This window comes from Phalangium opilio, unplaced genomic scaffold (assembly GCF_054372755.1).
Source record: "Phalangium opilio isolate 3A_F unplaced genomic scaffold, DU_Popi_V2 ptg001865l_1, whole genome shotgun sequence".
NCBI classification, from domain to species: domain Eukaryota; kingdom Metazoa; phylum Arthropoda; class Arachnida; order Opiliones; family Phalangiidae; genus Phalangium; species Phalangium opilio.
The window spans coordinates 139,512-165,363 of record NW_028324263.1 but is presented as its reverse complement, the minus strand read 5'-3'; the positions used below and the strand labels follow the sequence as shown (position 1 = coordinate 165,363).

Sequence of the window (25,852 nt, the reverse complement as noted above, 5' to 3'; positions counted from 1 at the left end):
ATAACAGCTGAGGGCGCTAACCATTGCCCCACGAAAGCCCAAAAATTAAATGTTCGTCAGATATTGTGGAAAAACTTTGGCTTTGTACGTTACATTTGAGATCCCACAACACCGCTCCCGGGTGGGCTCGAACCACCAACCTATTGGTTAACAGCCGAACGCACTAAACATTGAGCCACGAAAGCTCAGAAATTAAATGGTTGTCACGTATTGTGGAAAAGTTTTGACTTTTTACGCTACATTTGAGATCCCACAACACCACTCCCGGGTGGTCTCGAACCACCAACCTTTCGGTTAACAGCTGAACGCGCTATTCATTGCGCCACGGAAGCCCAAAAATTAAATGTTCGTCAGGTTTTGTGTAAAAACTCTTACTTTGTTTCGTTACATCTGAGACTTCACAACACCGCTCCCGGGTGGGCTCGAACCACCAACCTATTGGTTAACAGCCGAACGCGCTAACCATTGAGCCACGAAAGCTCAGAAATTAAATAGTTGTCAGGTATTGTGAAAAAGTTATGACTTTTCACGCTACATCTGAGACCCCACAACACCTCTCTAGGGTGGGCTCGAACGACCAATCTTTCGGTTAACAGCTGAACGCGCTAACCATTGCGCCACGGAAGCCCAAAAATTAAATGGTCGTCAGGTATTGTGGAAAAACTCTTACTTTTTTCGTTATATCTGAGACCTCACAACACCGCTCTCGGGTGGGCTCGAACCACCAACCTTTTGAATAACAGCTGAGCGCGCTAACTATTGCGCCACGGAAGCCCAAAAATTAAATGATCGTCAGGTATTGTGGTAACTTTCGCTTTGTACGTTACATTTGAGATCCCACAACACCGCTCCCGGGTGGGCTAGAACCACCAACCTTTCGGTTAACAGCTGAACGCGCTAACCATAGCGCCACGGAAGCCCAATAATTAAATGTTCGTCAGAATTTATGGAAAAACTCTTACTTTTTTCGTTACATCTGAGACCCCACAACACCTCTCTAGGGTGTGCTCGAACGACCAATCTTTCGGTCAACAGCTGAACGCGCTAACCATTGCGCCACGGAAGCCCAATAATTAAATGTTCGTCAGATATTGTGGAAAAACTTTGGCTTTGTACGTTACATTTGAGATCCCACAACACCGCTCCCGGGTGGGCTCGAACCACCAACCTATTGGTTAACAGCCGAACGCGCTAAACATTGAGCCACGAAAGCTCAGAAATTAAATGGTTGTCACGTATTGTGGAAAAGTTTTGACTTTTTACGCTACATTTGAGATCCCACAACACCACTCCCGGGTGGTCTCGAACCACCAACCTTTCGGTTAACAGCTGAACGCGCTATTCATTGCGCCACGGAAGCCCAAAAATTAAATGTTCGTCAGGTTTTGTGTAAAAACTCTTACTTTTTTTCGTTACATCTGAGACTTCACAACACCGCTCCCGGGTGGGCTCGAACCACCAACCTATTGGTTAACAGCCGAACGCGCTAACCATTGAGCCACGAAAGCTCAGAAATTAAATAGTTGTCAGGTATTGTGAAAAAGTTATGACTTTTCACGCTACATCTGAGACCCCACAACACCTCTCTAGGGTGGGCTCGAACGACCAATCTTTCGGTTAACAGCTGAACGCGCTAACCATTGCGCCACGGAAGCCCAAAAATTAAATGGTCGTCAGGTATTGTGGAAAAACTCTTACTTTTTTCGTTATATCTGAGACCTCACAACACCGCTCTCGGGTGGGCTCGAACCACCAACCTTTTGAATAACAGCTGAGCGCGCTAACTATTGCGCCACGGAAGCCCAAAAATTAAATGATCGTCAGGTATTGTGGTAACTTTCGCTTTGTACGTTACATTTGAGATCCCACAACACCGCTCCCGGGTGGGCTAGAACCACCAACCTTTCGGTTAACAGCTGAACGCGCTAACCATAGCGCCACGGAAGCCCAATAATTAAATGTTCGTCAGAATTTGTGGAAAAACTCTTACTTTTTTCGTTACATCTGAGACCCCACAACACCTCTCTAGGGTGTGCTCGAACGACCAATCTTTCGGTCAACAGCTGAACGCGCTAACCATTGCGCCACGGAAGCCCAATAATTAAATGTTCGTCAGAATTTCTGGAAAAACTCTTACTTTTTTCGTTGCATCTGAGACCTCACAACACCGCTCTCGGGTGGGCTCGAACCACCAACCTTGTGAATAACAGCTGAGCGCGCTAACCATTGCCCCACGAAAGCCCAAAAATTAAATGGTCGTCAGGTATTGTGGAAAAACTTTGGCTTTGTACGTTACAGTTGAGATCCCACAACACCGCTCCCGGGTGGGCTCGAACCACCAACCTATTGGTTAACAGCCGAACGCGCTAAACATTGTGCCACGAAAGCTCAGAAATTAAATGGTTGTCACGTATTGTGGAAAAGTTTTGACTTTTTACGCTACATCTGAGATCCCACAACACCTCTCCCGGGTGGTCTCGAACCACCAACCTTTCGGTTAACAGCTGAACGCGCTAACCATTGCGCCACGGAAGCCCAAAAATTAAATGTTCGTCAGGTTTTGTGTAAAAACTCTTACTTTTTTTCGTTACATCTGAGACCTCACAACACCGCTCCCGGGTGGGCTCGAACCACCAACCTATTGGTTAACAGCCGAACGCGCTAACCATTGAGCCACGAAAGCTCAGAAATTAAATGGTTGTCAGGTATTGTGAAAAAGTTATAACTTTTCACGCTACATCTGAGACCCCACAACACCTCTCTAGGGTGTGCTCGAACGACCAATCTTTCGGTTAACAGCTGAACGCGCTAACCATTGCGCCACGGAAGCCCAATAATTAAATGTTCGTCAGAATTTGTGGAAAAACTCTTACTTTTTTCGTTGCATCTGAGACCTCACAACACCGCTCTCGGGTGGGCTCGAACCACCAACCTTGTGAATAACAGCTGAGGGCGCTAACCATTGCCCCACGAAAGCCCAAAAATTAAATGTTCGTCAGATATTGTGGAAAAACTTTGGCTTTGTACGTTACATTTGAGATCCCACAACACCGCTCCCGGGTGGGCTCGAACCACCAACCTATTGGTTAACAGCCGAACGCGCTAAACATTGAGCCACGAAAGCTCAGAAATTAAATGGTTGTCACGTATTGTGGAAAAGTTTTGACTTTTTACGCTACATTTGAGATCCCACAACACCACTCCCGGGTGGTCTCGAACCACCAACCTTTCGGTTAACAGCTGAACGCGCTATTCATTGCGCCACGGAAGCCCAAAAATTAAATGTTCGTCAGGTTTTGTGTAAAAACTCTTACTTTTTTTCGTTACATCTGAGACTTCACAACACCGCTCCCGGGTGGGCTCGAACTACCAACCTATTGGTTAACAGCCGAACGCGCTAACCATTGAGCCACGAAAGCTCAGAAATTAAATAGTTGTCAGGTATTGTGAAAAAGTTATGACTTTTCACGCTACATCTGAGACCCCACAACACCTCTCTAGGGTGGGCTCGAACGACCAATCTTTCGGTTAACAGCTGAACGCGCTAACCATTGCGCCACGGAAGCCCAAAAATTAAATGGTCGTCAGGTATTGTGGAAAAACTCTTACTTTTTTTCGTTACATCTGAGACTTCACAACACCGCTCCCGGGTGGGCTCGAACCACCAACCTATTGGTTAACAGCCGAACGCGCTAACCATTGAGCCACGAAAGCTCAGAAATTAAATAGTTGTCAGGTATTGTGAAAAAGTTATGACTTTTCACGCTACATCTGAGACCCCACAACACCTCTCTAGGGTGGGCTCGAACGACCAATCTTTCGGTTAACAGCTGAACGCGCTAACCATTGCGCCACGGAAGCCCAAAAATTAAATGGTCGTCAGGTATTGTGGAAAAACTCTTACTTTTTTCGTTATATCTGAGACCTCACAACACCGCTCTCGGGTGGGCTCGAACCACCAACCTTTTGAATAACAGCTGAGCGCGCTAACTATTGCGCCACGGAAGCCCAAAAATTAAATGATCGTCAGGTATTGTGGTAACTTTCGCTTTGTACGTTACATTTGAGATCCCACAACACCGCTCCTGGGTGGGCTAGAACCACCAACCTTTCGGTTAACAGCTGAACGCGCTAACCATAGCGCCACGGATGCCCAATAATTAAATGTTCGTCAGAATTTGTGGAAAAACTCTTACTTTTTTCGTTACATCTGAGACCCCACAACACCTCTCTAGGGTGTGCTCGAACGACCAATCTTTCGGTCAACAGCTGAACGCGCTAACCATTGCGCCACGGAAGCCCAATAATTAAATGTTCGTCAGAATTTGTGGAAAAACTCTTACTTTTTTCGTTGCATCTGAGACCTCACAACACCGCTCTCGGGTGGGCTCGAACCACCAACCTTGTGAATAACAGCTGAGCGCGCTAACCATTGCCCCACGAAAGCCCAAAAATTAAATGGTCGTCAGGTATTGTGGAAAAACTTTGGCTTTGTACGTTACATTTGAGATCCCACAACACCGCTCCCGGGTGGGCTCGAACCACCAACCTATTGGTTAACAGCCGAACGCGCTAAACATTGTGCCACGAAAGCTCAGAAATTAAATGGTTGTCACGTATTGTGGAAAAGTTTTGACTTTTTACGCTACATCTGAGATCCCACAACACCTCTCCCGGGTGGTCTCGAACCACCAACCTTTCGGTTAACAGCTGAACGCGCTAACCATTGCGCCACGGAAGCCCAAAAATTAAATGTTCGTCAGGTTTTGTGTAAAAACTCTTACTTTTTTTCGTTACATCTGAGACCTCACAACACCGCTCCCGGGTGGGCTCGAACCACCAACCTATTGGTTAACAGCCGAACGCGCTAACCATTGAGCCACGAAAGCTCAGAAATTAAATGGTTGTCAGGTATTGTGAAAAAGTTATGACTTTTCACGCTACATCTGAGACCCCACAACACCTCTCTAGGGTGTGCTCGAACGACCAATCTTTCGGTTAACAGCTGAACGCGCTAACCATTGCGCCACGGAAGCCCAATAATTAAATGTTCGTCAGAATTTGTGGAAAAACTCTTACTTTTTTCGTTGCATCTGAGACCTCACAACACCGCTCTCGGGTGGGCTCGAACCACCAACCTTGTGAATAACAGCTGAGGGCGCTAACCATTGCCCCACGAAAGCCCAAAAATTAAATGTTCGTCAGATATTGTGGAAAAACTTTGGCTTTGTACGTTACATTTGAGATCCCACAACACCGCTCCCGGGTGGGCTCGAACCACCAACCTATTGGTTAACAGCCGAACGCGCTAAACATTGAGCCACGAAAGCTCAGAAATTAAATGGTTGTCACGTATTGTGGAAAAGTTTTGACTTTTTACGCTACATTTGAGATCCCACAACACCACTCCCGGGTGGTCTCGAACCACCAACCTTTCGGTTAACAGCTGAACGCGCTATTCATTGCGCCACGGAAGCCCAAAAATTAAATGTTCGTCAGGTTTTGTGTAAAAACTCTTACTTTTTTTCGTTACATCTGAGACTTCACAACACCGCTCCCGGGTGGGCTCGAACTACCAACCTATTGGTTAACAGCCGAACGCGCTAACCATTGAGCCACGAAAGCTCAGAAATTAAATAGTTGTCAGGTATTGTGAAAAAGTTATGACTTTTCACGCTACATCTGAGACCCCACAACACCTCTCTAGGGTGGGCTCGAACGACCAATCTTTCGGTTAACAGCTGAACGCGCTAACCATTGCGCCACGGAAGCCCAAAAATTAAATGGTCGTCAGGTATTGTGGAAAAACTCTTACTTTTTTCGTTATATCTGAGACCTCACAACACCGCTCTCGGGTGGGCTCGAACCACCAACCTTTTGAATAACAGCTGAGCGCGCTAACTATTGCGCCACGGAAGCCCAAAAATTAAATGATCGTCAGGTATTGTGGTAACTTTCGCTTTGTACGTTACATTTGAGATCCCACAACACCGCTCCTGGGTGGGCTAGAACCACCAACCTTTCGGTTAACAGCTGAACGCGCTAACCATAGCGCCACGGATGCCCAATAATTAAATGTTCGTCAGAATTTGTGGAAAAACTCTTACTTTTTTCGTTACATCTGAGACCCCACAACACCTTTCTAGGGTGTGCTCGAACGACCAATCTTTCGGTCAACAGCTGAACGCGCTAACCATTGCGCCACGGAAGCCCAATAATTAAATGTTCGTCAGAATTTGTGGAAAAACTCTTACTTTTTTCGTTGCATCTGAGACCTCACAACACCGCTCTCGGGTGGGCTCGAACCACCAACCTTGTGAATAACAGCTGAGCGCGCTAACCATTGCCCCACGAAAGCCCAAAAATTAAATGGTCGTCAGGTATTGTGGAAAAACTTTGGCTTTGTACGTTACATTTGAGATCCCACAACACCGCTCCCGGGTGGGCTCGAACCACCAACCTATTGGTTAACAGCCGAACGCGCTAAACATTGTGCCACGAAAGCTCAGAAATTAAATGGTTGTCACGTATTGTGGAAAAGTTTTGACTTTTTACGCTACATCTGAGATCCCACAACACCTCTCCCGGGTGGTCTCGAACCACCAACCTTTCGGTTAACAGCTGAACGCGCTAACCATTGCGCCACGGAAGCCCAAAAATTAAATGTTCGTCAGGTTTTGTGTAAAAACTCTTACTTTTTTTCGTTACATCTGAGACCTCACAACACCGCTCCCGGGTGGGCTCGAACCACCAACCTATTGGTTAACAGCCGAACGCGCTAACCATTGAGCCACGAAAGCTCAGAAATTAAATGGTTGTCAGGTATTGTGAAAAAGTTATGACTTTTCACGCTACATCTGAGACCCCACAACACCTCTCTAGGGTGTGCTCGAACGACCAATCTTTCGGTTAACAGCTGAACGCGCTAACCATTGCGCCACGGAAGCCCAATAATTAAATGTTCGTCAGAATTTGTGGAAAAACTCTTACTTTTTTCGTTGCATCTGAGACCTCACAACACCGCTCTCGGGTGGGCTCGAACCACCAACCTTGTGAATAACAGCTGAGGGCGCTAACCATTGCCCCACGAAAGCCCAAAAATTAAATGTTCGTCAGATATTGTGGAAAAACTTTGGCTTTGTACGTTACATTTGAGATCCCACAACACCGCTCCCGGGTGGGCTCGAACCACCAACCTATTGGTTAACAGCCGAACGCGCTAAACATTGAGCCACGAAAGCTCAGAAATTAAATGGTTGTCACGTATTGTGGAAAAGTTTTGACTTTTTACGCTACATTTGAGATCCCACAACACCACTCCCGGGTGGTCTCGAACCACCAACCTTTCGGTTAACAGCTGAACGCGCTATTCATTGCGCCACGGAAGCCCAAAAATTAAATGTTCGTCAGGTTTTGTGTAAAAACTCTTACTTTTTTTCGTTACATCTGAGACCTCACAACACCGCTCCCGGGTGGGCTCGAACCACCAACCTATTGGTTAACAGCCGAACGCGCTAACCATTGAGCCACGAAAGCTCAGAAATTAAATAGTTGTCAGGTATTGTGAAAAAGTTATGACTTTTCACGCTACATCTGAGACCCCACAACACCTCTCTAGGGTGGGCTCGAACGACCAATCTTTCGGTTAACAGCTGAACGCGCTAACCATTGCGCCACGGAAGCCCAAAAATTAAATGGTCGTCAGGTATTGTGGAAAAACTCTTACTTTTTTCGTTATATCTGAGACCTCACAACACCGCTCTCGGGTGGGCTCGAACCACCAACCTTTTGAATAACAGCTGAGCGCGCTAACTATTGCGCCACGGAAGCCCAAAAATTAAATGATCTTCAGGTATTGTGGTAACTTTCGCTTTGTACGTTACATTTGAGATCCCACAACACCGCTCCCGGGTGGGCTAGAACCACCAACCTTTCGGTTAACAGCTGAACGCGCTAACCATAGCGCCACGGAAGCCCAATAATTAAATGTTCGTCAGAATTTGTGGAAAAACTCTTACTTTTTTCGTTACATCTGAGACACCACAACACCTCTCTAGGGTGTGCTCGAACGACCAATCTTTCGGTCAACAGCTGAACGCGCTAACCATTGCGCCACGGAAGCCCAATAATTAAATGTTCGTCAGAATTTGTGGAAAAACTCTTATTTTTTTCGTTGCATCTGAGACCTCACAACACCGCTCTCGGGTGGGCTCGAACCACCAACCTTGTGAATAACAGCTGAGCGCGCTAACCATTGCCCCACGAAAGCCCAAAAATTAAATGGTCGTCAGGTATTGTGGAAAAACTTTGGCTTTGTACGTTACATTTGAGATCCCACAACACCGCTCCCGGGTGGGCTCGAACCACCAACCTATTGGTTAACAGCCGAACGCGCTAAACATTGTGCCACGAAAGCTCAGAAATTAAATGGTTGTCACGTATTGTGGAAAAGTTTTGACTTTTTACGCTACATCTGAGATCCCACAACACCTCTCCCGGGTGGTCTCGAACCACCAACCTTTCGGTTAACAGCTGAACGCGCTAACCATTGCGCCACGGAAGCCCAAAAATTAAATGTTCGTCAGGTTTTGTGTAAAAACTCTTACTTTTTTTCGTTACATCTGAGACCTCACAACACCGCTCCCGGGTGGGCTCGAACCACCAACCTATTGGTTAACAGCCGAACGCGCTAACCATTGAGCCACGAAAGCTCAGAAATTAAATGGTTTTCAGGTATTGTGAAAAATTATGACTTTTCACGCTACATCTGAGACCCCACAACACCTCTCTAGGGTGGGCTCGAACGACCAATCTTTCGTTTAACAGCTGAACGCGCTAACCATTGCGCCACGGAAGCCCAAAAATTAAATGGTCGTCAGGTATTGTGGAAAAACTCTTACTTTTTTCGTTATATCTGAGACCTCACAACACCGCTCTCGGGTGGGCTCGAACCACCAACCTTTTGAATAACAGCTGAGCGCGCTAACTATTGCGCCACGGAAGCCCAAAAATTAAATGATCGTCAGGTATTGTGGTAACTTTCGCTTTGTACGTTACATTTGAGATCCCACAACACCGCTCCCGGGTGGGCTAGAACCACCAACCTTTCGGTTAACAGCTGAACGCGCTAACCATAGCGCCACGGAAGCCCAATAATTAAATGTTCGTCAGAATTTGTGGAAAAACTCTTACTTTTTTCGTTACATCTGAGACCCCACAACACCTCTCTAGGGTGTGCTCGAACGACCAATCTTTCGGTCAACAGCTGAACGCGCTAACCATTGCGCCACGGAAGCCCAATAATTAAATGTTCGTCAGAATTTGTGGAAAAACTCTTACTTTTTTCGTTGCATCTGAGACCTCACAACACCGCTCTCGGGTGGGCTCGAACCACCAACCTTGTGAATAACAGCTGAGCGCGCTAACCATTGCCCCACGAAAGCCCAAAAATTAAATGGTCGTCAGGTATTGTGGAAAAACTTTGGCTTTGTACGTTACATTTGAGATCCCACAACACCGCTCCCGGGTGGGCTCGAACCACCAACCTATTGGTTAACAGCCGAACGCGCTAAACATTGTGCCACGAAAGCTCAGAAATTAAATGGTTGTCACGTATTGTGGAAAAGTTTTGACTTTTTACGCTACATCTGAGATCCCACAACACCTCTCCCGGGTGGTCTCGAACCACCAACCTTTCGGTTAACAGCTGAACGCGCTAACCATTGCGCCACGGAAGCCCAAAAATTAAATGTTCGTCAGGTTTTGTGTAAAAACTCTTACTTTTTTTCGTTACATCTGAGACCTCACAACACCGCTCCCGGGTGGGCTCGAACCACCAACCTATTGGTTAACAGCCGAACGCGCTAACCATTGAGCCACGAAAGCTCAGAAATTAAATGGTTGTCAGGTATTGTGAAAAAGTTATGACTTTTCACGCTACATCTGAGACCCCACAACACCTCTCTAGGGTGGGCTCGAACGACCAATCTTTCGGTTAACAGCTGAACGCGCTAACCATTGCGCCACGGAAGCCCAAAAATTAAATGGTCGTCAGGTATTGTGGAAAAACCCTTACTTTTTTCGTTATATCTGAGACCTCACAACACCGCTCTCGGGTGGGCTCGAACCACCAACCTTTTGAATAACAGCTGAGCGCGCTAACTATTGCGCCACGGAAGCCCAAAAATTAAATGATCGTCAGGTATTGTGGTAACTTTCGCTTTGTACGTTACATCTGAGACCCCACAACACCTCTCTAGGGTGGGCTCGAACGACCAATCTTTCGGTTAACAGCTGAACGCGCTAACCATTGCGCCACGGAAGCCCAATAATTAAATGTTCGTCAGAATTTGTGGAAAAACTCTTACTTTTTTCGTTGCATCTGAGACCTCACAACACCGCTCTCGGGTGGGCTCGAACCACCAACCTTGTGAATAACAGCTGAGCGCGCTAACCATTGCCCCACGAAAGCCCAAAAATTAAATGGTCGTCAGGTATTGTGGAAAAACTTTGCCTTTGTACGATACATTTGAGATCCCACAACACCGCTCCCGGGTGGGCTCGAACCACCAACCTATTGGTTAACAGCCGAACGCGCTAAACATTGTGCCACGAAAGCTCAGAAATTAAATGGTTGTCACGTATTGTGGAAAAGTTTTGACTTTTTACGCTACATCTGAGATCCCACAGCACCTCTCCCGGGTGGTCTCGAACCACCAACCTTTCGGTTAACAGCTGAACGCGCTAACCATTGCGCCACGGAAGCCCAAAAATTAAATTTTCGTCACAATTTGTGTAAAAACTCTTACTTTTTTTCGTTACATCTGAGACCTCACAACACCGCTCCCGGGTGGGCTCGAACCACCAACCTATTGGTTAACAGCCGAACGCGCTAACCATTGAGCCACGAAAGCTCAGAAATTAAATGGTTGTCAGGTATTGTGAAATAGTTATGACTTTTCACGCTACATCTGAGACCCCACAACACCTCTCTAGGGTGGGCTCGAACGACCAATCTTTCGGTTAACAGCTGAACGCGCTAACCATTGCGCCACGGAAGCCCAAAAATTAAATGGTCGTCAGGTATTGTGGAAAAACTCTTACTTTTTTCGTTATATCTGAGACCTCACAACACCGCTCTCGGGTGGGCTCGAACAACCAACCTTTTGAATAACAGCTGAGCGCGCTAACTATTGCGCCACGGAAGCCCAAAAATTAAATGATCGTCAGGTATTGTGGTAACTTTCGCTTTGTACGTTACATTTTAGATCCCACAACACCGCTCCCGGGTGGGCTCGAACCACCAACCTTTCGGTTTACAGCTGAACGCGCTAACCATAGCGCCACGCAAGCCCAATAATTAAATGTTCGTCAGAATTTGTGGAAAAACTCTTACTTTTTTCGTTACATCTGAGACCTCACAACACCTCTCTAGGGTGTGCTCGAACGACCAATCTTTCGGTTAACACCTGAACGCGCTAACCATTGCGCCACGGAAGCCCAATAATTAAATGTTCGTCAGAATTTTTGGAAAAACTCTTACTTTTTTCGTTGCATCTGAGACCTCACAACACCGCTCTCGGGTGGGCTCGAACCACCAACCTTGTGAATAACAGCTGAGCGCGCTAACCATTGCCCCACGAAAGCCCAAAAATTAAATGGTCGTCAGGTATTGTGGAAAAACTTTGGCTTTGTACGATACATTTGAGATCCCACAACACCGCTCCCGGGTGGGCTCGAACCACCAACCTATTGGTTAACAGCCGAACGCGCTAAACATTGTGCCACGAAAGCTCAGAAATTAAATGGTTGTCACGTATTGTGGAAAAGTTTTGACTTTTTACGCTACATCTGAGATCCCACAGCACCTCTCCCGGGTGGTCTCGAACCACCAACCTTTCGGTTAACAGCTGAACGCGCTAACCATTGCGCCACGGAAGCCCAAAAATTAAATGTTCGTCAGAATTTGTGTAAAAACTCTTACTTTTTTTCGTTACATCTGAGACCTCACAACACCGCTCCCGGGTGGGCTCGAACCACCAACCTATTGGTTAACAGCCGAACGCGCTAACCATTGAGCCACGAAAGCTCAGAAATTAAATGGTTGTCAGGTATTGTGAAAAAGTTATGACTTTTCACGCTACATCTGAGACCCCACAACACCTCTCTAGGGTGGGCTCGAACGACCAATCTTTCGGTTAACAGCTGAACGCGCTAACCATTGCGCCACGGAAGCCCAAAAATTAAATGGTCGTCAGGTATTGTGGAAAAACTCTTACTTTTTTCGTTATATCTGAGACCTCACAACACCGCTCTCGGGTGGGCTCGAACCACCAACCTTTTGAATCACAGCTGAGCGCGCTAACTATTGCGCCACGGAAGCCCAAAAATTAAATGATCGTCAGGTATTGTGGTAACTTTCGCTTTGTACGTTACATTTGAGATCCCACAACACCGCTCCCGGGTGGGCTCGAACCACCAACCTTTCGGTTTACAGCTGAACGCGCTAACCATAGCGCCACGCAAGCCCGATAATTAAATGTTCGTCAGAATTTGTGGAAAAACTCTTACTTTTTTCGTTACATCTGAGACCTCACAACACCGCTCACGGGTGGGCCCGAACCACCAACCTATTGGTTAACAGCCGAACGCGCTAACCATTGAGCCACGAAAGCTCAGAAATTAAATGGTTGTCAGGTATTGTGAAAACGTTATGACTTTTCACGCTACATCTGAGACCCCACAACACCTCTCTAGGGTGGGCTCGAACGACCAATCTTTCGGTTAACAGCTGAACGCGCTAACCATTGCGCCACGGAAGCCCAAAAATTAAATGGTCGTCAGGTATTGTGGAAAAACTCTTACTTTTTACCTCTCCGAGTGACGTATGTCACGGAGAGGTTCTGTAACGATCGTGTGTGTCTGTGTGTCTGTCTGTCTGTCTGTGTGTCTGTGTGTGTGTCTGTTGTTACACCCACGTGACCGCGTTCGCAGTTTCCAAATCGGAGCAAACGTGTTCGCCATTTCCGAACTGCTTTCACAGTCACGGAAATGGCTACTCTACTTGAGTTCTCACACCACCATCTTCTGGTCTTTGTCCATCCCACACGGACACCAGTCTGTACTTACTGGCTTCTAATCACCACCATCTTAAGGCCTTCGTCCATCCCACATGGACACCAGTCTGTACATACTGGCTTCTAACCACCACCATCTTCTGGTCTTTGTTTTTGTCCATCCCACATGGACACCAGTCTGTACTTACTGGCTTCTAACACCACCATCTTCAGGTCATTGTCCATCCCACATGGACACCAGTCTGCACACCTGGCTTCTACACCACCATCTTCTGGTCTTTGTTTTTGTCCATCCCACATGGACACCAGTCTGCACACCTGGCTTCTACACCACCATCTTCTGGTCTTTGTTTTTGTCCATCACACATGGACACCAGTCTGCACACCTGGCTTCTACTCCATCGTCATCGTTGGGTTTAAGACATTCGCGGCGATCAGCTAGGGTTACGAGAAACGTCTAGCCTCCCTAGGGTGGGTTGTCCACGATAGGTTTTCGCAATTGCGGTTGTTCTTGCTTTTAACTGTAGTTCGACACCCTTATATACTACCTATTTGATTAAGGCGAAGCAACCGGCGTATGCTTCATTTCAAACGCCAATATTAGTCAAGTCTCTCAAGAATGTTTAATTGTTCTTTTTTAAAATGATGTAACGTTCAATAAGGCGAATAACTAACGAAGAAAATATTAAATATTAATTATATTTATTTTAATATTTAAGATAATCTTGTTTCTCAATTCAAAATTAATACGGAAAGAGTTAAAAAGCAGTCTATGTTTTTGTCTGTGTGTGTCCGTCCGTTGTTACAGTAGTGCGCTGCCCTAGAAGTTCGTTTTGTTTTGATGTGTAAATGAATCCTACAGAACCATAATATTCCCTTTATCCTTAATATAAAGTGAATATGTGGAAATATTTTTCGTAATTATGATGTATTTAGTACTTTTGTAGCTTTAAAGCTCTATTTCATTTTGATATTCCAAAGATTTTTTTTAATATTATTATTTAAAATGGATGTTTATATAATACTTAAGCTATACTACATGTGTTTATAGCATAATCCTTTCTAAAGTGAATACAAGCACAACGCTACTATGTTGGTCAAATGAAATTTTATTTGTCAATAGTCCTAGTGAACCAAATAGTAAACGCTTGGGTTTGGTTTTCGTTTCTGTAATGCAGAGACATTAACGGTTCAGAGTGAGCCGAAAGTTAAATACACTTTTAAATAATTAGGCTTAGATTATAAAATCATGGTGGAAATCTGGGCCGCGTTCAGCAGAGCCCAGCGCTATTAGCAGTGTCCTACATAACGGGATTTTGTTTTTGAATTTTGACGTCACGGTGCTAAGCGCTGAGCTAGCGCGGTCTTCAAAGAAAATAGTCGGCTCTTTGGATAACGTGACGTAAAACGCATAGTTCTCAGCTTGGCGAAAAAACCATGGAGGAATTAATACAAATAGCACTATGGGACTATAGCTATTTAATTGGCGTGAAACCAGTTGATCACGCGAGAATTTTAAAAGATATGTTAGTTTCTAATTTTAATTATAAAAGTTGTTATCTATCTCTATAAATATGTTATCATACAATTTTTTTTAAGCCTTGGTACCTTGCACGCTTTATTGCGCTAGCGTCATTTATAAAACGCCGATGACCGGAGAAAAGCTATGACGACAGACCTCACCGGTAAACATTTCCAAAATCCGCTGTCTTTTTTGGTGAGCTCTGCTGAACGCAGCCCAGACCAGTGAAAGGTCTGATCGTAATCGGATAATAGCTTCGTGTTTTCATGCTTTTTATGGTACGCATTTACTTTCAGTGTGTGTAGCCACAAATAAGCTTTGGTGTTATGTAACGTTAACAGTCATGTTGACAAACTACGAAAATCGTTGAGATGAAACGAAAGGATAGTGTTTACAATGCAACCCTGTTGTGAATATGGCTTTGAACATAGAGGACATACAGTTGAGGAGTAGAAAATTGGGCCTTTACAAACACGTAAAGGTAATATCCCTCCATAGTTTTATCTCTTCATTTCCCGTTTTTCCCCCATCGGATGATTTTAATGTGTACAAGTATATCATTATTGGATGTAAAATGTCGTCTGATTTACAGTATATTTGCTGTGCTTTGTATACTGCTTTAATATTTCATAGATTTTAACTTAAGAAACATTTCCATATCTGGGTAAATAAGTTTGTAAGTAGTCGTCTTGACTCGGAGAGGTAATATTTTGGTTTTCCCAACTTGTTTCGTTATATCTGAGACCTCACAACACCGCTCTCGGGTGGGCTCGAACCACCAACCTTTTGAATAACAGCTGAGCGCGCTAACTATTGCGCCACGGAAGCCCAAAAATTAAATGATCGTCAGGTATTGTGGTAACTTTCGCTTTGTACGTTACATTTTAGATCCCACAACACCACTCCCGGGTGGGCTCGAACCACCAACCTTTCGGTTTACAGCTGAACGCGCTAACCATAGCGCCACGCAAGCCCAATAATTAAATGTTCGTCAGAATTTGTGGAAAAACTCTTACTTTTTTCGTTACATCTGAGACCTCACAACACCTCTCTAGGGTGTGCTCGAACGACCAATCTTTCGGTTAACACCTGAACGCGCTAACCATTGCGCCACGGAAGCCCAATAATTAAATGTTCGTCAGAATTTTTGGAAAAACTCTTACTTTTTTCGTTGCATCTGAGACCTCACAACACCGCTCTCGGGTGGGCTCGAACCACCAACCTTGTGAATAACAGCTGAGCGCGCTAACCATTGCCCCACGAAAGCCCAAAAATTAAATGGTCGTCAGGTATTGTGGAAAAACTTTGGCTTTGTACGATACATTTGAGATCCCACAACACCGCTCCCGGGTGGGCTCGAACCACCAACCTATTGGTTAACAGCCGAACGCGCTAAACATTGTGCCACGAAAGCTCAGAAATTAAATGGTTGTCACGTATTGTGGAAAAGTTTTGACTTTTTACGCTACATCTGAGATCCCACAGCACCTCTCCCGGGTGGTCTCGAACCACCAACCTTTCGGTTAACAGCTGAACGCGCTAACCATTGCGCCACGGAAGCCCAAAAATTAAATGTTCGTCAGAATTTGTGTAAAAACTCTTACTTTTTTTCGTTACATCTGAGACCTCACAACACCGCTCCCGGGTGGGCTCGAACCACCAACCTATTGGTTAACAGCCGAACGCGCTAACCATTGAGCCACGAAAGCTCAGAAATTAAATGGTTGTCAGGTATTGTGAAAAAGTTATGACTTTTCACGCTACATCTGAGACCCCACAACACCTCTCTAGGGTGGGCTCGAACGACCAATCTTTCGGTTAACAGCTGAACGCGCTAACCATTGCGCCACGGAAGCCCAAAAATTAAATGGTCGTCAGGTATTGTGGAAAAACTCTTACTTTTTTCGTTATATCTGAGACCTCACAACACCGCTCTCGGGTGGGCTCGAACCACCAACCTTTTGAATCACAGCTGAGCGCGCTAACTATTGCGCCACGGAAGCCCAAAAATTAAATGATCGTCAGGTATTGTGGTAACTTTCGCTTTGTACGTTACATTTGAGATCCCACAACACCGCTCCCGGGTGGGCTCGAACCACCAACCTTTCGGTTTACAGCTGAACGCGCTAACCATAGCGCCACGCAAGCCCGATAATTAAATGTTCGTCAGAATTTGTGGAAAAACTCTTACTTTTTTCGTTACATCTGAGACCTCACAACACCGCTCACGGGTGGGCCCGAACCACCAACCTATTGGTTAACAGCCGAACGCGCTAACCATTGAGCCACGAAAGCTCAGAAATTAAATGGTTGTCAGGTATTGTGAAAACGTTATGACTTTTCACGCTACATCTGAGACCCCACAACACCTCTCTAGGGTGGGCTCGAACGACCAATCTTTCGGTTAACAGCTGAACGCGCTAACCATTGCGCCACGGAAGCCCAAAAATTAAATGGTCGTCAGGTATTGTGGAAAAACTCTTACTTTTTTCGTTACATCTGAGACCCCACAACACCTCTCTAGGGTGTGCTTGAACGACCAATCTTTCGGTTAACACCTGAACGCGCTAACCATTGCGCCACGGAAGCCCAATAATTAAATGTTCGTCAGAATTTTTGGAAAAACTCTTACTTTTTTCGTTGCATCTGAGACCTCACAACACCGCTCTCGGGTGGGCTCGAACCACCAACCTTGTGAATAACAGCTGAGCGCGCTAACCATTGCCCCACGAAAGCCCAAAAATTAAATGGTCGTCAGGTATTGTGGAAAAACTTTGGCTTTGTACGATACATTTGAGATCCCACAACACCGCTCCCGGGTGGGCTCGAACCACCAACCTATTGGTTAACAGCCGAACGCGCTAAACATTGTGCCACGAAAGCTCAGAAATTAAATGGTTGTCACGTATTGTGGAAAAGTTTTGACTTTTTACGCTACATCTGAGATCCCACAGCACCTCTCCCGGGTGGTCTCGAACCACCAACCTTTCGGTTAACAGCTGAACGCGCTAACCATTGCGCCACGGAAGCCCAAAAATTAAATGTTCGTCAGAATTTGTGTAAAAACTCTTACTTTTTTTCGTTACATCTGAGACCTCACAACACCGCTCCCGGGTGGGCTCGAACCACCAACCTATTGGTTTACAGCCGAACGCGCTAACCATTGAGCCACGAAAGCTCAGAAATTAAATGGTTGTCAGGTATTGTGAAAAAGTTATGACTTTTCACGCTACATCTGAGACCCCACAACACCTCTCTAGGGTGGGCTCGAACGACCAATCTTTCGGTTAACAGCTGAACGCGCTAACCATTGCGCCACGGAAGCCCAAAAATTAAATGGTCGTCAGGTATTGTGGAAAAACTCTTACTTTTTTCGTTATATCTGAGACCTCACAACACCGCTCTCGGGTGGGCTCGAACCACCAACCTTTTGACTCACAGCAGAGCGCGCTAACTATTGCGCCACGGAAGCCCAAAAATTAAATGATCGTCAGGTATTGTGGTAACTTTCGCTTTGTACGTTACATTTGAGATCCCACAACACCGCTCCCGGGTGGGCTCGAACCACCAACCTTTCGGTTTACAGCTGAACGCGCTAACCATAGCGCCACGCAAGCCCGATAATTAAATGTTCGTCAGAATTTGTGGAAAAACTCTTACTTTTTTCGTTACATCTGAGACCTCACAACACCGCTCACGGGTGGGCCCGAACCACCAACCTATTGGTTAACAGCCGAACGCGCTAACCATTGAGCCACGAAAGCTCAGAAATTAAATGGTTGTCAGGTATTGTGAAAAAGTTATGACTTTTCACGCTACATCTGAGACCCCACAACACCTCTCTAGGGTGGGCTCGAACGACCAATCTTTCGGTTAACAGCTGAACGCGCTAACCATTGCGCCACGGAAGCCCAAAAATTAAATGGTCGTCAGGTATTGTGGAAAAACTCTTACTTTTTTCGTTATATCTGAGACCTCACAACACCGCTCTCGGGTGGGCTCGAACCACCAACCTTTTGAATCACAGCTGAGCGCGCTAACTATTGCGCCACGGAAGCCCAAAAATTAAATGATCGTCAGGTATTGTGGTAACTTTCGCTTTGTACGTTACATTTGAGATCCCACAACACCGCTCCCGGGTGGGCTCGAACCACCAACCTTTCGGTTTACAGCTGAACGCGCTAACCATAGCGCCACGCAAGCCCGATAATTAAATGTTCGTCAGAATTTGTGGAAAAACTCTTACTTTTTTCGTTACATCTGAGACCTCACAACACCGCTCACGGGTGGGCCCGAACCACCAACCTATTGGTTAACAGCCGAACGCGCTAACCATTGAGCCACGAAAGCTCAGAAATTAAATGGTTGTCAGGTATTGTGAAAACGTTATGACTTTTCACGCTACATCTGAGACCCCACAACACCTCTCTAGGGTGGGCTCGAACGACCAATCTTTCGGTTAACAGCTGAACGCGCTAACCATTGCGCCACGGAAGCCCAAAAATTAAATGGTCGTCAGGTATTGTGGAAAAACTCTTACTTTTTTCGTTACATCTGAGACCCCACAACACCTCTCTAGGGTGTGCTTGAACGACCAATCTTTCGGTTAACACCTGAACGCGCTAACCATTGCGCCACGGAAGCCCAATAATTAAATGTTCGTCAGAATTTTTGGAAAAACTCTTACTTTTTTCGTTGCATCTGAGACCTCACAACACCGCTCTCGGGTGGGCTCGAACCACCAACCTTGTGAATAACAGCTGAGCGCGCTAACCATTGCCCCACGAAAGCCCAAAAATTAAATGGTCGTCAGGTATTGTGGAAAAACTTTGGCTTTGTACGATACATTTGAGATCCCACAACACCGCTCCCGGGTGGGCTCGAACCACCAACCTATTGGTTAACAGCCGAACGCGCTAAACATTGTGCCACGAAAGCTCAGAAATTAAATGGTTGTCACGTATTGTGGAAAAGTTTTGACTTTTTACGCTACATCTGAGATCCCACAGCACCTCTCCCGGGTGGTCTCGAACCACCAACCTTTCGGTTAACAGCTGAACGCGCTAACCATTGCGCCACGGAAGCCCAAAAATTAAATGTTCGTCAGAATTTGTGTAAAAACTCTTACTTTTTTTCGTTACATCTGAGACCTCACAACACCGCTCCCGGGTGGGCTCGAACCACCAACCTATTGGTTTACAGCCGAACGCGCTAACCATTGAGCCACGAAAGCTCAGAAATTAAATGGTTGTCAGGTATTGTGAAAAAGTTATGACTTTTCACGCTACATCTGAGACCCCACAACACCTCTCTAGGGTGGGCTCGAACGACCAATCTTTCGGTTAACAGCTGAACGCGCTAACCATTGCGCCACGGAAGCCCAAAAATTAAATGGTCGTCAGGTATTGTGGAAAAACTCTTACTTTTTTCGTTATATCTGAGACCTCACAACACCGCTCTCGGGTGGGCTCGAACCACCAACCTTTTGACTCACAGCAGAGCGCGCTAACTATTGCGCCACGGAAGCCCAAAAATTAAATGATCGTCAGGTATTGTGGTAACTTTCGCTTTGTACGTTACATTTGAGATCCCACAACACCGCTCCCGGGTGGGCTCGAACCACCAACCTTTCGGTTTACAGCTGAACGCGCTAACCATAGCGCCACGCAAGCCCAATAATTAAATGTTCGTCAGAATTTGTGGAAAAACTCTTACTTTTTTCGTTACATCTGAGACCTCACAACACCGCTCACGGGTGGGCCCGAACCACCAACCTATTGGTTAACAGCCGAACGCGCTAACCATTGAGCCACGAAAGCTCAGAAATTAAATGGTTGTCAGGTATTGTGAAAACGTTATGACTTTTCACGCTACATCTGAGACCCCACAACACCTCTCTAGGGTGGGCTCGAACGACCAATCTTTCGGTTAACAGCTGAACGCGCTAACCATTGCGCCACGGAAGCCCAAAAATTAAATGGTCGTCAGGTATTGTGGAAAAACTCTTACTTTTTTCGTTACATCTGAGACCCAACAACACCTCTCTTGGGTGGGCTCGAACCACCATCCTTTCGGTTAACAGCCGAACGCGCTAACCATTGCTCCACGGAAGTCCAAATATTAAATGGTCGTCAGTTATTGTGGAAAAACTTTGGCTTTATACGTTACATTTGAGATCCCACAACACCGCTTCCGGGTGGTCTCGAACCACCAACCTATTGGTTAACAGCCGAACGCGCAAACCATTGAGCCACGGAAGCTCAGAAATTAAATGGTTGTCACGTATTGTGGAAAAGTTTTGACTTTTTACGCTACATCTGAGACCCCACAACACCTCTCCCGGGTGGTCTCGAACCACCAACCTTTCGGTTAACAGCTGAACGCGCTAACCATTGCGCCACGGAAGCCCATAAATTAAATGTTCGTCAGGTTTTGTGTAAAAACTCTTACTTTTTTTCGTTACATCTGAGACCTCACAACACCGCTCCCGGGTGGGCTCGAACCACCAACCTATTGGTTAACAGCCGAACGCGCTAACCATTGAGCCACGAAAGCTCAGAAATTAAATGGTTGTCAGGTATTGTGAAAACGTTATGACTTTTCACGCTACATCTGAGACCCCACAACACCTCTCTAGGGTGTGCTCGAACGACCAACCTTGTGAATAACAGCTGAGCGCGCTAACCATTGCCCCACGAAAGCCCAAAAATTAAATGGTCGTCAGGTATTGTGGAAAAACTTTGGCTTTGTACGTTACATTTGAGATCCCACAACACCGCTCCCGGGTGGGCTCGAACCACCAACCTATTGGTTAACAGCCGAACGCGCTAAACATTGAGCCACGAAAGCTCAGAAATTAAATGGTTGTCACGTATTGTGGAAAAGTTTTGACTTTTTACGCTACATCTGAGATCCCACAACACCTCTCCCGGGTGGTCTCGAACCACCAACCTTTCGGTTAACAGCTGAACGCGCTAACCATTGCGCCACGGAAGCCCAAAAATTAAATGTTCGTCAGGTTTTGTGTAAAAACTCTTACTTTTTTTCGTTACATCTGAGACCTCACAACACCGCTCCCGGGTGGGCTCGAACCACCAACCTATTGGTTAACAGCCGAACGCGCTAACCATTGAGCCACGAAAGCTCAGAAATTAAATGGTTGTCAGGTATTGTGAAAACGTTATGACTTTTCACGCTACATCTGAGACCCCACAACACCTCTCTAGGGTGGGCTCGAACGACCAATCTTTCGGTTAACAGCTGAACGCGCTAACCATTGCGCCACGGAAGCCCAAAAATTAAATGGTCGTCAGGTATTGTGGAAAAACTCTTGCTTTTTTCGTTATATCTGAGACCTCACAACACCGCTCTCGGGTGGGCTCGAACCACCAACCTTTTGAATAACAGCTGAGCGCGCTAACTATTGCGCCACGGAAGCCCAAAAATTAAATGATCGTCAGGTATTGTGGTAACTTTCGCTTTGTACGTTACATTTGAGATCCCACAACACCGCTCCCGGGTGGGCTCGAACCACCAACCTTTCGGTTAACAGCTGAACGCGCTAACCATAGCGCCACGCAAGCCCAATAATTAAATGTTCGTCAGAATTTGTGAAAAAACTCTTACTTTTTTCGTTACATCTGAAACCTCACAACACCGCTCACGGGTGGGCCCGAACCACCAACCTATTGGTTAACAGCCGAACGCGCTAAACATTGAGCCACGAAAGCTCAGAAATTAAATGGTTGTCACGTTTTGTGGAAAAGTTTTGACTTTTTACGCTACATCTGAGACCCCACAACACCTCTCTCGGGCGGGCTCGAACCACCAACCTATTGGTTAACAGCCGAACGCGCTAACCATTAGCCACGGAAGCTCAGAAATTAAATGGTTGTCAGGTATTGTGAAAACGTTATGACTTTTCACGCTACATCTGAGACCCCACAACACCTCTCTAGGTTGGGCTCGAACGACCAATCTTTCGGTTAACAGCCGAACGAGCTAACCATTGCTCCACGAAAGTCCAAATATTAAATGGTCGTCAGGTATTGTGGAAAAACTTTGGCTTTATACGTTACATTTGAGGTCCCACAACACCGCTTCCGGGTGGTCTCGAACCACCAACCTATTGGTTAACAGCCGAACGCGCAAACCATTGAGCCACGGAAGCTCAGAAATTAAATGGTTGTCACGTATTGTGGAAAAGTTTTGACTTTTTACGCTACATCTGAGACCCCACAACACCTCTCCCGGGTGGTCTCGAACCACCAACCTTTCGGTTAACAGCTGAACGCGCTAACCATTGCGCCACGGAAGCCCATAAATTAAATGTTCGTCTGGTTTTGTGTAAAAACTCTTACTTTTTTTCGTTACATCTGAGACCTCACAACACCGCTCCCGGGTGGGCTCGAACCACCAACCTATTGGTTAACAGCCGAACGCGCTAACCATTGAGCCACGAAAGCTCAGAAATTAAATGGTTGTCAGGTATTGTGAAAACGTTATGACTTTTCACGCTACATCTGAGACCCCACAACACCTCTCTAGGGTGGGCTCGAACGACCAATCTTTCGGTTAACAGCTGAACGCGCTAACCATTGCGCCACGGAAGCCCAATAATTAAATGTTCGTCAGAATTTGTGGAAAAACTCTTACTTTTTTCGTTACATCTGAGACCTCACAACACCGCTCTCGGGTGGGCTCGAACCACCAACCTTGTGAATAACAGCTGAACGCATTAACCATTGCGCCACGGAAGCCCAAAAATTAAATGGTCGTCAGGTATTGTGCAAAAACCTTGACTTTTTACTTCACATCTGAGACGTAACAAACATTGCTCCCGGATGGGCTCGAACCACCAACCTATTGGTTAACAGCCGAACGCGCAAAACATTGGGCCACGGAAGCTCAGAAATTAAATGGTTGTCACGTATTGTGGAAAAGTTTTGACTTTTTACGCTACATCTGAGTGAAAAAATTCTCAAAATGTGCTTCTCTGGCCGAGAAACGTCGATTTTGAAAATGTTATTAAAAATCGAGGTTCATTTTTATTTATTGATCAATCGAAATGAAATCACTTTTAATGAGTATTTTATAGGTAATTTATTTGAATTCGGTCAAAAATTTGTCCAGTAAAAAATTCATTAAAAAGTGTACCGAAAAAATCGCATGTTTTTTTTCTTCAAGATACAAAATCCGTGACAACGATTTCTTATTGGAAATTGAATTTTAACAGTTTTTTGGATGAATATCGTTATATTTGCTTGAATTAAAGCAAAAAGTACAAAAATAATGGTTTCAGTGGTTATATTTTAAAATAGTGAAAAAATTCTCAAAATGTGCTTCTCTGGCCGAGAAACGTCGATTTTGAAAATGTTATTAAAACTCGAGGTACATTTTTATTTATTGATCAATCGATATGAAATCGCTTTTAATGAGTATTTTTTAGGTAAATAAGCTGAATTCGGTCAAAAATTTGTCCAGAAAAAAATTCATTAAAAAGTGTACCGAAAAAATCGCATGTTTTTTTTCTTCAAGATACAAAATCCGTGACAACTATTTCTTATTGGAAATTGAATTTTAACAGTTTTTTGGATGAATATCGTTATATTTGCTTGAATTAAAGCAAAAAGTACAAATATAATGGTTTCAATGGTTATATTTTAAAATAGTGAAAAAATTCTCAAAATGTTTTTCTCTGGCCGAGAAACGTCGATTTTGAAAATGTTATTAAAAATCGAGGTTCATTTTTATTTATTGATCAATCGAGATGAAATCACTTTTAATGAGTATTTTATAGGTAATTTATTTGAATTCGGTCAAACATTTGTCCAGAAAAAAATGCATTTAAAAGTGTACCGAAAAAATCGCATTTTTTTTCTTCAAGATACAAAATCCGTGACAACGATTTCTTATTGAAAATTGAATTTGAACAGTTTTTTGAATGAATATCGTTATATTTGCTTGAATTAAAGCAAAAAGTACAAAAATAGTGGTTTCAGTGGTTATATTTTAAAATAGAGAAAAAATTCTCAAAATGTGCTTCTCTGGCCGAGAAACGTCGATTTTGAAAATGTTATTAAAACTCGTGGTACATTTTTATTTATTGATCAATCGATATGAAATCACTTTTAATGAGTATTTTATAGGTAAATAAGCTGAATTCGGTCAAAAATTTGTCCAGTAAAAAATTCATTAAAAAGTGTACCGAAAAAATCGCATGTTTTTTTTCTTCAAGATAGAAAATCCGTGACAACGATTTCTTATTGGAAATTGAATTTTAACAGTTTTTTGGATGAATATCGTTATATTTGCTTGAATTAAAGCAAAAAGTACAAAAATAATGGTTTCAGTGGTTATATTTTAAAATAGTGAAAAAATTCTCAAAAGCAAACATGTTTTCTTATTGTTATTGTTTTATAATGATGAAGGTTAATTTGTCTCACTTAATTTAAATTCGAATTATTAACTAGCACTCTCGGCAACGACCATATCACGCTGAAAACACCGGTTCTCGTCCGATCACCGAAGTTAAGCAGCGTCGACCGCATACAGTACTTGGGAGGGAGAACACTTAGGAACACTGCGTGCCGTTGGCTTTTTCACTTTTTTTTCCTCTTTTAAATTCCAATAGATATGAAAAAAGCAAACTTATCTTCTTTTTGTTATTGTTTTATAAAGATGAAAGTAAATTAAATTCAAATTATTAACTAGCACTCTCGGCAACGGCCATATCACGCTGAATACACCGGTTCGAATTTAAATTAAGTGAGACAAATTAACCTTCATCATTTTAAAACAATAACAAAAAGAAAACATGTTTGCTTTTTTCATATCTATTAAAATTTAAAAGAGGAAAAAAAAGTGAAAAAGCCAACGAAACGCAGTGTTCCTAAGTGGTTTCCCTCCCAAGTACTGACTTCGCTCGACGCTGCTTAACTTCGGTGATCGGACGAGAACCGGTGTTTTCAGCGTGATATGGCCGTTGCCGAGAGTGCTATTTAATAATTCGAATTTAAATTAAGTGAGACAAATTAACCTTCATCTTTTTAAAACAATAACAAAAAGAAAATATGTTTGCTTTTTTCATATCTATTGGAATTTAAAAGAGGAAAAAAAAGTGAAATAGCCAACGGCACGCAGTGTTCCTAAGTGGTCTCCCTCCCAAGTACTGACTGCGCTCGACGCTGCTTAACTTCGGTAATCGGACGAGAACCGGTGTTGTCAGCGTGATATGGCCGTTGCCGAGAGTGCT

General features: G+C 44.6%; 8 non-coding genes and 3 pseudogenes across 8 annotated transcripts; 1 reads left to right on the top strand and 10 right to left on the bottom strand.

The window, feature by feature from the left end:
* Positions 1-11,279: 11,279 nt before the first annotated feature.
* TRNAY-GUA (transfer RNA tyrosine (anticodon GUA)) lies at positions 11,280-11,352 on the bottom strand. The gene has a single exon. It is a non-coding gene; the product is annotated as a tRNA-Tyr (tRNA).
* Positions 11,353-12,454: 1,102 nt separating this feature from the next.
* TRNAY-GUA (transfer RNA tyrosine (anticodon GUA)) lies at positions 12,455-12,527 on the bottom strand. Its single transcript has one exon. It is a non-coding gene; the product is annotated as a tRNA-Tyr (tRNA).
* Positions 12,528-16,673: 4,146 nt separating this feature from the next.
* Positions 16,674-16,746, bottom strand: TRNAY-GUA (transfer RNA tyrosine (anticodon GUA)). The gene has a single exon. It is a non-coding gene; the product is annotated as a tRNA-Tyr (tRNA).
* A 957-nt stretch (positions 16,747-17,703) lies between these two features.
* TRNAY-GUA (transfer RNA tyrosine (anticodon GUA)) lies at positions 17,704-17,776 on the bottom strand. Its single transcript has one exon. It is a non-coding gene; the product is annotated as a tRNA-Tyr (tRNA).
* Positions 17,777-18,142: 366 nt separating this feature from the next.
* Positions 18,143-18,215, bottom strand: TRNAY-GUA (transfer RNA tyrosine (anticodon GUA)). Its single transcript has one exon. It is a non-coding gene; the product is annotated as a tRNA-Tyr (tRNA).
* A 513-nt stretch (positions 18,216-18,728) lies between these two features.
* TRNAY-GUA (transfer RNA tyrosine (anticodon GUA)) lies at positions 18,729-18,801 on the bottom strand. Its single transcript has one exon. It is a non-coding gene; the product is annotated as a tRNA-Tyr (tRNA).
* Positions 18,802-19,758: 957 nt separating this feature from the next.
* Positions 19,759-19,831, bottom strand: TRNAY-GUA (transfer RNA tyrosine (anticodon GUA)). Its single transcript has one exon. It is a non-coding gene; the product is annotated as a tRNA-Tyr (tRNA).
* A 366-nt stretch (positions 19,832-20,197) lies between these two features.
* Positions 20,198-20,270, bottom strand: TRNAY-GUA (transfer RNA tyrosine (anticodon GUA)). Its single transcript has one exon. It is a non-coding gene; the product is annotated as a tRNA-Tyr (tRNA).
* Positions 20,271-25,077: 4,807 nt separating this feature from the next.
* LOC149581910 (5S ribosomal RNA) lies at positions 25,078-25,196 on the top strand (annotated as a pseudogene).
* A 272-nt stretch (positions 25,197-25,468) lies between these two features.
* LOC149581909 (5S ribosomal RNA) lies at positions 25,469-25,587 on the bottom strand (annotated as a pseudogene).
* Positions 25,588-25,724: 137 nt separating this feature from the next.
* On the bottom strand, positions 25,725-25,843 carry LOC149581908 (5S ribosomal RNA; annotated as a pseudogene).
* Positions 25,844-25,852: the final 9 nt, after the last annotated feature.